The sequence below is a fragment of the Ambystoma mexicanum genome, chromosome 4q (assembly GCF_040938575.1).
Source record: "Ambystoma mexicanum isolate Mex_15411 chromosome 4q, UKY_AmexF1_1, whole genome shotgun sequence".
Lineage (NCBI taxonomy): Eukaryota > Metazoa > Chordata > Amphibia > Caudata > Ambystomatidae > Ambystoma > Ambystoma mexicanum.
Window position 1 is genome coordinate 885,481,935 of NC_090928.1, and position 13,099 is coordinate 885,495,033.

General features: G+C 42.1%; 1 protein-coding gene and 1 long non-coding RNA gene across 2 annotated transcripts in view; one reads left to right on the plus strand and one right to left on the minus strand.

The window, feature by feature from the left end:
* Positions 1-13,099, minus strand: part of CAMKMT (calmodulin-lysine N-methyltransferase) — a 580,736-nt gene that overhangs the window by 213,233 nt on the left and 354,404 nt on the right. The window lies entirely within an intron of this gene.
* On the plus strand, positions 5,155-7,000 carry LOC138467118 (uncharacterized). The gene is made up of 2 exons (XR_011268050.1): positions 5,155-6,249; positions 6,359-7,000. It is a non-coding gene; the product is annotated as an uncharacterized lncRNA (long non-coding RNA).

Genomic DNA, 13,099 nt, shown 5'->3' on the forward strand with positions numbered 1-13,099 from the left:
TCCGTTGTAACTCCCTGTTTTAGATAATTGAGAATAAAACAGATACATTTTGCCAACTTCCTGAGTTGGTCTTATTATTTGGTGTAAGAGTTATTCTGCACCATCCTACAATATGTTACCTCGATTAACAGGACCATAAGGGTTCAGTACCTACTTACGTTCAACCCATCCCAGAGTTAATATATTTTGGTTCATACTATATGTTTTGAATCATGTTTTACGATAATATTTGGCGATTTCTTGTTCTTTACCCTATGGCTGCTAACAAATTGTCGTTTGATGTATGTTGAAGCTTGATGTGTACTCTGATGACCAATGCTGTGCTATACTGTATTTAAGTGTGTAAGGACGAGTATGTAACTAAAGTTTATAAAACAAAAAAGGAAAAAGCATTATGTTAGAAAGTTTGTATGGGACCACATACAGATTTTTTTTTAATGCAATTGTCTTTTCATGGGAACCAAAGTATTTGTGAGCTCGGACCGACAAGAAATACTGTATTTGCATGAATTTTCGAACTGTGATGTTGGCATGTGAGCGTTTGAGATAATTCCTACGACGATATGAAGTTTTAAGTTATACCATGTTATTAGGGTGGGGTGAAAAGGATGTTTGGGTTTAGAGCTGATGCGCAAAGAGTGATTTATTATTATTATTATTTGTTTCTGAGTTGGTTAGGAGTGTTAGGATGATATATATATATATATTTTTAAGCCATTTGAGCCTTCCTGCAGGCATAAAGGACAGTTCCAGTGATTCTGCAATTGCCACAAGAATTTCTCGGGGGAAATTAAATTGCTGTGAGGATTTATGAACACTTAACCGGGTGAAGAAAACAAAATGTAGTGGTGCCAAGTTTCACCACGGGCATTCATCGCAGCTTGCCACTCACTAAGTCTGGTGCCATGCATGAGGATGCAATTGTCACAAATCACTTGCATCTAAACAAAAATGTATAGGAGGAATTTGGCCTTGTGACACAGCACAGGGTGTTCCACTGGGTGCTGATGGAGGTGCAGAAGCTACGCTGGTACCTGGATACTCCAGAAAATGGCCCAGTGCCATCTTATTGTGTTTCCAATGCGCTAAGTGGTACATCTCAACCACTTCATCTAAGTGGGACTGGATTAAAAGTTTAATCAATGAGATGGAGTCCAAACTTTGGGAGCAGACATGGAAGAGTCCTCGGAACATCATATCATGTCCCGGGAGGATAGCTCAGGGGCAATGTGCGCGCCTCGGAAGCAAGACGACACAAAGCAACACAGATTCGATCCCTGAGTCCACGCTTCGAAACCTCTGGGTGTTTAAGCAAGTTATAAATACGCAACTAAATAAACAAAAAACAATTCCTGTAACAGCGCCTCAATGCCTGCGGGCTGTGTGAGCGCTTTAAAAATGTAAAATAAATAAAAATAAATAAATATTGTTGCAAAACTTGCAACAGACCAGTCCACCACCTTCAAAGTTGTGTGATGGGAATGCCAGCTGTCAGCTTCTGGTCACAATGTTTTCTTCATTTCCCAGGGCAGGCTGGAGTTTGGCACGCATCCAACGTCATTTCATGCATCCGCCGCTGAGGACCCCTCTTCACGGTCCACATTGCCGTCAGCCCATCCTGCCATGTTGTCCCAAATACAGGAAGTGGGGGAGAAAATGAAAAAGACAAGCACACAACTAAAAGAAACTATAGAAAATACAACACAAACAGAACAGGACACAAGGGATTGAAGGAAAAAAGTGAAGTCCATGTCCATTCCTGAGGGGTCTAATGTGGTAAACACAACTTACCAGCACGAAGGAAGCAAATTAATAAAATCTGCGCATGTTTCTCACAGGAAACACGTAAACTATCGCAGGAAGGAAAGTTGGAACCAATATGCGTGCCGTTTCAGGCTTGCAGTATTGTGACACATTCTGGGAGGTTTTCTTCGGAGAATACACAGAGAAATGTTATACCCAAAACGTTTTGGAGTTCTGCAAAATATATCACGATCCATGTGCAATAGTAGTATTTTTCTGCTTAATGTGATAGATACTTCTTCGGTTTTATAGTTTTTGGGCCATTTTCAAATGTCACATTTTTATTTGGGTTCCAGTGAGAATTTCTTGGGACAACAGAGAACATTTAAAACAGAAAAAAGTTCTATAAAATATTTAAATATACAATGATTTCACTACTAGGGTTTGGTTGTTTTCTTCTGACCCCTATGTTATTTTTTACTTTTTGAAGACTTTTCACAACAGTGACATTTTTATTGTTTTCGGGAGAAAACATACGAGTAACAAATATCCCTTTGGCTGGGGAGATTAGTTGGATGTGTGTACTGTGGTGGGTATTGTCCATTTGTTTAGTCACCCGTATGCCTCTGGGCCTTTTGGTTTGTGCGTTAATAACTAATTTAAGTAAAGTGCTTCCTGGCTATGTCAGATCTCTACTTTTAGGCTTTCTATGACCCCCTTGTGATGCTGAAACTTATTCTGCCATTTTAAGGCATTCCATTGCGATTTTACTGACAATTGTAAGCATGCTCTTGCGAGAATATCTCACAGGAACTCGGAGTTTTGCAAGCTGTTTAAAAAATATGAAATCTTCACAGTTAATGTTTGGTTGTTCCTACCTGTCCCTGTGTGGTATGTTTCTGTAGGCTATTTAAGAACAGAAAACTGAAAATACGGTATGTGGAAGTGAAGCCCTAGTCAGGAATGCGCACAACTGGATTTTCATGAAAGGAAGTAAAGTAAAATTGTGGTTGAGCTGCTGTCGTGTAGGTAGTGAGATGATCTGCCACTATCACCTTGAAGTATATCAAATTATTGTGAATTACTATCTACACAGGCTGCGCTTGGTAACCAACGTAAAGCCACTGATGTGCAAAATTTAAACAAGAATGATGGGGAATTAATCACAGAGATATTCTACTGGTTTATTAGTAACAAAGAGCAAAGTTGTTCATTCACAGGTAAAGTGTAACACATCAATTGTGTTGAATGAGTCTGAACTTGGATGAATTACACAGAGCAATTTATATGCAATCAATAAAACACCCACAATTTATATGCAATTGCGCAGCATATTTGTTGAGTACTTCAAAAACCAAAACTTGAATGAATCACATTGTTTGAGATAGGCTTATTCGCCAAAACACACACAATTTATATGCAATTGCGCAGCGTATTTCACATTAAAGAAAAGCCAAGAATTTGCCAAAACATGCCAACACGTGTTTCAACCAAAGAGGTCATCCTCAGGGCATACAAATGTAGTTTACCATTTGCATTAATCTATAATTATTGAACCTTGGCTTGAAATCGAAACAACCAACGTCAGAGGTAGTGGGTCAAAAAACAAGAAAAAACAGGAGAGAAAGGAGAAATAAAAAGAAATAAAAACATACCGTTAGAGATAATATATGCAATTGATTGTTCTATTTCCTAAAATAGGGATAAATGAATCTATCCATACCTTAAATATGATTGAGGTTTCCTAATACTTGATTCAACTTTCAGTAGTTGAGAGATTTAGTGATTTCTACATGCTTGACTGGACAGGGTCTGTAAGTTATAAAGACTTGGTATAATATGACACATATTTTAGTTCAAAAGTCTGCATTGCTAGTAAGTTTAACATCTAATTTGTGAAAAGTATGGAAACTATAATTACCAGTCTTGCAATCAAGAGGTAGTTGTCGTTCGACTGATATGCCGCTGTTGCAGTATAATTGAAATGTAACGCACGTTTTTAGCGTGCCTTGCCTTTAAATTCGGCCGTAATCTGTAACATGGATATGACAACGTATTTAAACACTTGTTATAAGGAACGTGCTGCATAAGCTTTTCGTTTGGTATCGTTAGGGCGTAGAACTGGCTTACCGGCATACGCTCCAAAAGTTGATGTGCTCAATGGCCGGTTGTTTCTCAATACTGAAGGCATCGGCACAATCCGGGGGTTACTATAGTAACCTTCCCGGGTTAGGTCAGGTGATGTAGTCATCTGACCCTGTTGCTTGGATACTCCTTACAAGCCGGAAATGCATAAAACAGACATTTGAGGAAAGCTTCCTATGCGGAAGCTCATTCATTTACGGCAATATTTTTGCAGCGACTTAATTACATATAGATATTTTGATGTTAATACTGTGTACAGCTTTGACATCAACAAAAAGAAAACTGAAATAATCCGTACTAATTCTAATCCTATGTTAGGTGCGGATATTGGATAGTTGGTGCTAAATATCAACCTCAATTAAGAAATCAAAATAAATGTGGTGCGCTCGAATCAGCGTGCAGACATGCAAATAACTGCCGGTTGGGCTGTTGGGACAAATATAAACAGTGACTTCTCACAGAGTGGGGTCACTAGGCTGAATATAAATGCCTCGGGCATAGTCGGTAAGCTGTATCGGTTTGCATGGGTTTGATTGTCTGTTTTTTAGCATTAAATTCGTACAAATTATAGAAACACATTCAATTCATGGTCTTGGTTCAAACCAAGTGACAGGCAACGTAATTTACAAATCATTCTTGCTTCCTGTTGTCGTAGGGTCAATTCTCTGTTACCACCTCTCGGATGTTGTTGGATGTGTTTGAGTCCAATGAATTTGATGTCTTTAATATTATCCAGTTGATGATGCTTCTGCCAATGGGAAGCTAAAGGAAGTCTAATATCCTGGCTACTAAGATTGTTGAGGTGTTCTCGAATCCTGAAACGGACTTCTCTGATCGTGCTGCCAATATACATTTTCTGACATACACATAAGATACCATAGATAACAAATTTTGTACGACAATTAATAAAGTCAAATATTTTGGTTTGAAGTCCATTATGGCAGCTAAAGATTTTTGTAGGTGCTAAAGCATGATGGCAAAAATTGCATGTCCCGCACTTGTAAAAGCCTGCTGGCTTTGTGCTTGTAGTAAGCCAATTTGCCTGTCCAATTGGGTCAGGTTTAAGGAAAGAGGGACTGAGGATCTTCCTCAAAGTCTTTGCCTTGGTAAAGATAATACTGGGTCGATCAGTAATATACGATATCAAATCAGAATCTAGGTGTAAAATATGCCAATGTTTTTTCAGTATATACTGTATAAATTTGTGGTCACTTGAATATTTTGTGATGAAGTTGACATGCTTAGGATATTGTTATCTATGGTATCTTATGTGTATGTCAGAAAATGTATATTGGCAGCACGATCAGAGAAGTCCGTTTCAGGATTCGAGAACACCTCAACAATCTTAGTAGCCAGGATATTAGACTTCCTTTAGCTTCCCATTGGCAGAAGCATCATCAACTGGATAATATTAAAGACATCAAATTCATTGGACTCAAACACATCCAACAACATCCGAGAGGTGGTAACAGAGAATTGACCCTACGACAACAGGAAGCAAGAATGATTTGTAAATTACGTTGCCTGTCACTTGGTTTGAACCAAGACCATGAATTGAATGTGTTTCTATAATTTGTACGAATTTAATGCTAAAAAACAGACAATCAAACCCATGCAAACCGATACAGCTTACCGACTATGCCCGAGGCATTTATATTCAGCCTAGTGACCCCACTCTGTGAGAAGTCACTGTTTATATTTGTCCCAACAGCCCAACCGGCAGTTATTTGCATGTCTGCACGCTGATTCGAGCGCACCACATTTATTTTGATTTCTTAATTGAGGTTGATATTTAGCACCAACTATCCAATATCCGCACCTAACATAGGATTAGAATTAGTACGGATTATTTCAGTTTTCTTTTTGTTGATGTCAAAGCTGTACACAGTATTAACATCAAAATATCTATATGTAATTAAGTCGCTGCAAAAATATTGCCGTAAATGAATGAGCTTCCGCATAGGAAGCTTTCCTCAAATGTCTGTTTTATGCATTTCCGGCTTGTAAGGAGTATCCAAGCAACAGGGTCAGATGACTACATCACCTGACCTAACCCGGGAAGGTTACTATAGTAACCCCCGGATTGTGCCGATGCCTTCAGTATTGAGAAACAACCGGCCATTGAGCACATCAACTTTTGGAGCGTATGCCGGTAAGCCAGTTCTACGCCCTAACGATACCAAACGAAAAGCTTATGCAGCACGTTCCTTATAACAAGTGTTTAAATACGTTGTCATATCCATGTTACAGATTACGGCCGAATTTAAAGGCAAGGCACGCTAAAAACGTGCGTTACATTTCAATTATACTGCAACAGCGGCATATCAGTCGAACGACAACTACCTCTTGATTGCAAGACTGGTAATTATAGTTTCCATACTTTTCACAAATTAGATGTTAAACTTACTAGCAATGCAGACTTTTGAACTAAAATATGTGTCATATTATACCAAGTCTTTATAACTTACAGACCCTGTCCAGTCAAGCATGTAGAAATCACTAAATCTCTCAACTACTGAAAGTTGAATCAAGTATTAGGAAACCTCAATCATATTTAAGGTATGGATAGATTCATTTATCCCTATTTTAGGAAATAGAACAATCAATTGCATATATTATCTCTAACGGTATGTTTTTATTTCTTTTTATTTCTCCTTTCTCTCCTGTTTTTTCTTGTTTTTTGACCCACTACCTCTGACGTTGGTTGTTTCGATTTCAAGCCAAGGTTCAATAATTATAGATTAATGCAAATGGTAAACTACATTTGTATGCCCTGAGGACGACCTCTTTGGTTGAAACACGTGTTGGCATGTTTTGGCAAATTCTTGGCTTTTCTTTAATGTGAAATACGCTGCGCAATTGCATATAAATTGTGTGTGTTTTGGCGAATAAGCCTATCTCAAACAATGTGATTCATTCAAGTTTTGGTTTTTGAAGTACTCAACAAATATGCTGCGCAATTGCATATAAATTGTGGGTGTTTTATTGATTGCATATAAATTGCTCTGTGTAATTCATCCAAGTTCAGACTCATTCAACACAATTGATGTGTTACACTTTACCTGTGAATGAACAACTTTGCTCTTTGTTACTAATAAACCAGTAGAATATCTCTGTGATTAATTCCCCATCATTCTTGTTTAAATTTTGCACATCAGTGGCTTTACGTTGGTTACCAAGCGCAGCCTGTGTAGATAGTAATTCACAACTATTTAAGAACAGTTTTCGAATGTTGCGTTCTGACTATCTATGGTATGTTTACTCTATTAAGCCTTTTCAAAGTGGTGGAATTTGTACAAGTGTCCCAAGAGGATGTTTCGCAGGAAAGGGAGGAAATATATGAACAAAAAAAATAGTTTTTCGCTACTTAAAGATATCAGATGTTTAGTCTTTTTATGCTCTCTTGCGATGCTGCATGGTATTCTGAAAATGTAAGGAATTTTCCTATTGGATTCTGTTTTTGCATGTTCCCACACGCATATTGCAAATATTTGCAATTTATAGTGTGGAAATGGTACTAGATGATAGAGCAGGGGTCTGCAACCTTTGGCTCTCCAGATATTTTGGACTGCAACTCCCATCAGGCCTAGCCAGCATAGTCATTGTTGAGGGATCATGGAAGTCATAGTCCAACATATCTGGAAATCCGCAGGTTGAAGACCTCTGTGATAGAGCATGAGAAAACCTTTGACAGTGAAAAACCTTAGTTAGAAGCAGTTAAGCTCAAAGAAATACAACTCTTAAAATGCAGTGAAATAAACGTGCTTAGTGACATGAAGGCTACGGCTTAATGCAGTAAAAATGTTGGCAAGCTATGCCTTCTCAATTCCAAGGTCCCATTTTCCACAGCCTGCGAGCACAATTATGACATTACAGGTATCATCACCGACAACATCAAAAATATAATGTATGATATCATTAATGACATCACTGGAAAGTAAATTACACTGATAAAACCACACCTGAAATCACTTATGATATTATGTAGGCCATGTGATAAGGCCTGTAATCTGCCCATGTCAAATGATGGTGAGAACCCCTTTCTACAGGAGGTTGGAAAGGTAGGGCGGGGAACCCCCTTTTACAGGAGGTTGGCCGGGTAAGGAGGAATCCAGAGTTCAGCCAAGACAGCCCCAATTAATTCCTTTTAGAAACATCACGACTGTACCACAACATGAAAAAAAAACAGCAGGTGTTATGCCAAAGAAAAGAGATGCAGAGTCATGACCAACAACACAGAGCGAGAAAGCCTCCTTGTAGACATACCTAAACTACTGCGCTACCAGTGCACACCCAAAAGCTGCCAGAGGGAGAGAGCGGTGCTGCAGTCATACGTGGCAGCACTGCAGGGCTCCCAAACAAACATGGGCGAGGAGCTCACGCACTGATCCAAAGATCCTCTCGGCCACCAGGTACATAAGGAGAGAAGAAATCACCCTCCTCGAACAAACTTATCAGACCACCTCGTTGGAATGGGTCCAGAACACGGATATATACATTGGTGCTCCAGGGGCACCATATTTGGTATGCAGCAAACCTGCACAAAGAAAATGGGCAGGGCTTAGCCCCCTTTTTATGACTTTCTAATGCACAAACACATCACAAGTGGGGAAGTCAGATGCAGATTGCCCAGCAAGAGATAGCCAATAGTGGGAGAGACCGGGAAATATACACAGGGAACAGAAAGCAGGAAGTTTGTGTGACATGGGTGAGGTCAGGGTTGGAGCTGGAGGATGACCAAAAGACCAAGAGAAATGAGTGTTGGTTTGTGAAGGAAGATTGTGAAGTAGGAGAGGTATTGGCTATGGCACAGAAGTGGTACTGCAATTGAGTGTGCATGTATGTGTGGCAAGCGTTCAAAGGAAGTAATGTAAGGAGTGAGTGTGAAGTGGGTAGTACTGAGTGAAAGGAGGGTGCTTGAGTAGCAGTGAGGAGGAGGGAGTAGCAGTGAGGAGGAGGGAGTAGCAGTGAGGAGGAGGGAGTAGTAGTGGGGAGGAGGGAGTAGTAGTGGGGAAGAGGGAGTAGTAGTGTGAAAGGGGGAGTAACATAAAAAGGTGAAAGTGAGAGCAAGGAGGAGTGCAATATCGTAGAGCCAGGAGATTGGTGGAAAGAGTCAGGAGGAGGGGCTAAGTAGTCAGATTAGGAGGAAAGAGGAAAAAGCGTGTGTGTTAGAAGTGTTCGAACTGACCTGAGTCCAAAAGGGCAATTGCAAGACACTATCCCAAAATCTGATTAGAACACTAAGCGTTGATAGAGTAAGTAGTGTTAGGGATCTAACAATGCATAAAACCGGACCTCAATATCTTCAAGACAAGCTAAAACCCTATCACCCTCCACGTACTCTAAGATCTAGCTCAGCCGACCTCCTAGTCATACCTAAAACAAACTCAGTCAGGTTAGGCGGATCATCATTCTCAGCCTTGGCCCCCACGCTGTGGAATGCACTCCCACCCCACATCCGCCTAACTGAAGAGCTAATGTCTTTCCGCAAATTACTGAAAACTTGGCTCCTCCCCTAAAACCAACCCTGTACTCAAACTGAATAACAGCATCGCAACAACACCAACTCAACAAACTACTAGGTCTTGAATAACAATAAGACAAATAACAATACTACATCAAGATCCAATGCGAGAAATCGACAACTAATAACCGCTAAGGTAAACTAAAAGGACAAAAGGAGTAGAATAAGGAAAGTAGATCAAAGCAGTGAAATGGATAAAAAGAATGAATCGAACTCAAAACAGTAATTGCGGTTTAAATTAATAAAATGGATGTAATGATTGCAATGAACAAAATGAATAATGAGAAGACGACTGAAAGATGAATACAGGAGACTGATGAGTACACAGACAGATGACATGAATGTATGAGTGCATGGCATAAATGGAAAGTACAGAATAGACGATTGAAGTACATGAGACGGGTGTAGTGCATGAAAAGGAGAATATGAAACGGATCCAGTGCGTATAGCAAGTGACATGGCCTGAACCGATAATACATGATGAAGAACGAGTGAGTAGAGCGGATGAAATCGGTAGAATGGTTAAAGTGCATGGAGCGGATGAATGCATTGAGCAGATGAGTGTGTAGATCGGATGAGTGGGTAGATCGGATGAGTGTGTAGATCGGATGAGTATGTAGAGCGGGTAAGTATGTAGAGCGGGTGAGTATGTAGAGCGGGTGAGTATGTAGAGCGGGTGAGTATGTAGAGCGGATGGGTGTGTAGAGCGGATGGGTGTGTACAGCGGATGGGTGTGTACAGCGGATGAATGCGTAGAGCAGAAGGGTGCTTAGAGTGGATGAATGCATAGAGCGGACGATTGCATAGAGCGGACAACTGTGTAGAGCGGATGAGCTTGTAGAGTGGATGGCTGCGTAAGAGCGGAGGAGTGTGTAGACCTGCAGGAGTACATAGAGCAGATGAGTGTGTAGAGCGGATGAGTGTATAAAGGGGATGAGTGTATAGAGCGGATGAGTGCATAAGAGCGAAGAACTGTGTAGAGGAGATGAGTACATATAGCAGATGAGTGCGCGGAAAGGACGAGTGCATAGAGCGGAGGTGTGCGTAGAGCGGATGGGTGCATAGAGCAGATGGGTGCGTAGAGCGAAGGTGTAAGTAGAGCGGATGATTGCATTGAGCGGATGAATGCGTTGAGCAGATGGGTCTCTTGAGTGGATGAGTGTGCAGAGTGGACGAGTGTGTAGAGCGGAAGAGTGTGTAGAGCGGACAAGTGTGTAGAACGGACAAGTGTGTAGAGCGGGCGAGTGCGTAAGAGCGGGCGAGTGCGTAAGAGCGAACGAGTGCGTAAAAGCGGATGAGTGCGTAAATGCGGATGAGTGCGTAAATGCGGACGAATGCGTAAAAGCGTACTAGTGCGTAGAGCGGATGAGTGCGTAGAGCGGATGAGTGCGTAGAGTGGATGAGTGCGTAGAGCGGATGAGTGCGTAGAGTGGATGGGTGTATGGAGCGGATGGATGCGTGGAACGGATGGGTGTGCAGAGCGGACGAGTGTGCAGAGCTGGTGAGTGTGTAAGAACAGAGGAATGTGTAAGAACGGAGGAATGTGTAGAGCGGATGAGTGTGTTAGAGCACAAGAGTGCGTAAGAGTGCAGGAGTGCATAAGTATCAGTGCTAGGCAGCTGACCTTCAGTGCTAACGTCTTCAAGGCTAGAATGCAGCAACCTTTCCTCCACCTCCTCCTCCTTACCTGGTGACGTGGGTAAATCCGAATTCCTTCTTCGAAGTTTTTGTGAGAGAGGCTTTTTCTTTTCATGTTGATAAGGTCTGCCTCGGAAAGAAGCCACCGTGACCCCCCTCCGTGACAGCCAGCAGGGGAAAAAGCCTTTGGCAGAAAAAAACCCTGGTTGGAATGGAGTTGGTCGCAGAAGACACTGCAACAGACCGATGACCGATGAGAAGGATGCAGGCTGGTCAGGACCGGATGGTATAGCGTAGAAAGACTACAGGACACTCCGTGTGCAGCTGAGAGTAGGCAAAGGGTAAGAACCCAGGCAGGACAAACGGGGAAAATACCCCTGCGGGAGCTAAAGAGTAAGACAGATGGAAAGAGGAGCAGGGAGGCGGAATGAGGGCAGAAAAACAATACCCAAAAATCAATGAAAGGGCTAGCGGGACAAAATTGGGAAAGAAATAAACAGCAAAGGGGGAGGAACAAAAGCCTAGAAAAACAACAAAACACAGGCGAAATCAAACGCCCAGAGAGAACACTATGGAGCGCAAGCAACGGGGAGGAAAAAATTTGTTGCAATGCGCCGAGCCGCCATAACGCTGTCTAGTAAATACTATCCGTCAGCGGCCATCTTGGAAAAAACATTAGACCGCTGCCTGCACGTAGCGAATACATGGCGGCACGATCTAACGGCGGCCCAACCTCCACCTCTTCCACAACCGCCAGCGGTCAACAGCCGTGACAATAAGAGTGCAGGAGTGCCTAGAGCGAATGGGTGCGTAGAGCGGGTGAGTGAGTAGAGCGGGTGAGTGCTGTGTAGAGTGGGTGAGTGCGTAGAAACAACAAATGCTTGGAGCGGATGAATGCATCGAGCGGATGTGCGCTTTGAGTCGACGAGTGCCTAGAGCGGGCGAGTGCCTAGAGCGGGTGAGTGCCTAGAGCAGATGAATGCGTGAATGATGGAAGTGGAATGGGGGAAGTATGTGGATGGAATGGGTGACGTATGTGGATAGAACGAATGATGTATGTGGATAGAACAGGTGATGTATGTTGATGGAACGGGTGACGCATGTGGATGGAACGGGTGAAATATGTGGATGGAACGGGTGAAGCATGTGGAAGGTACTGGTGTAGTATGCGACAGGTACGGGTGAATTATGTGGGAGGTACGGGTGAATTATGTGGATGGAGTGCATAAATCAACTTAGAATACACGGAACGGATCGGATTACATGGAACAGATTAGAGTGCACAGAACGAATTTGAGAGCATGGAACGGGTTGGAGTGCATGAAACGGGTTAGAGTTCATGAAACGGGTTGGAGTACATGAAACGGATTGGAGTGCATAAAACGGATTGGAGTGCGTGGAACGGATTGGAGTGCGTGGAACGGATTGGATTGCATGAAGCAGACTGGAGTACATGGCAAGGATTGGAGTGCATGGAACAGATTGGAGCGCATAGAATTACGCGACATACATGGAATGGTTTGGAGTGCATAGAACGTTTGAAAGAGCATGTAAACCATCATATCACATCACCACGCTTACTCTCTTCTTTACACCACCATTCAACTAGAACACAGAGATACTATGACACCATTCGGTATAGCTGTTCTCATACCAACATCCGCCTCATACTCCCCATCACTCTAACTAAACACTGCTGGCTAAACACCCTCCAGCCAGGCGTTCTCCTCAGGCCTAACACAGCCAGAATTGGTCTGGATAAAACCTACCAGAATTAACACATACTCTTGATCTCTCAACCACCACACCTAACACTAAGAAGCAGCTATTACACAAATGCCACACCAGCTGCACACATATACGGTGCTCACACGCACCTTTGACTCTCTCTACTGACTTGAACTTCGGTTCCCGAGGGCGTTCAACCTACCAGCGCCTTCAGACTATACCAATGGTACATAAGGCACTATATAAATGCAAAGTAACATAACATAACATCTATGTGATCACTGCACTGCCCATAATGTCTACTTTGAAAATGGTAGACTT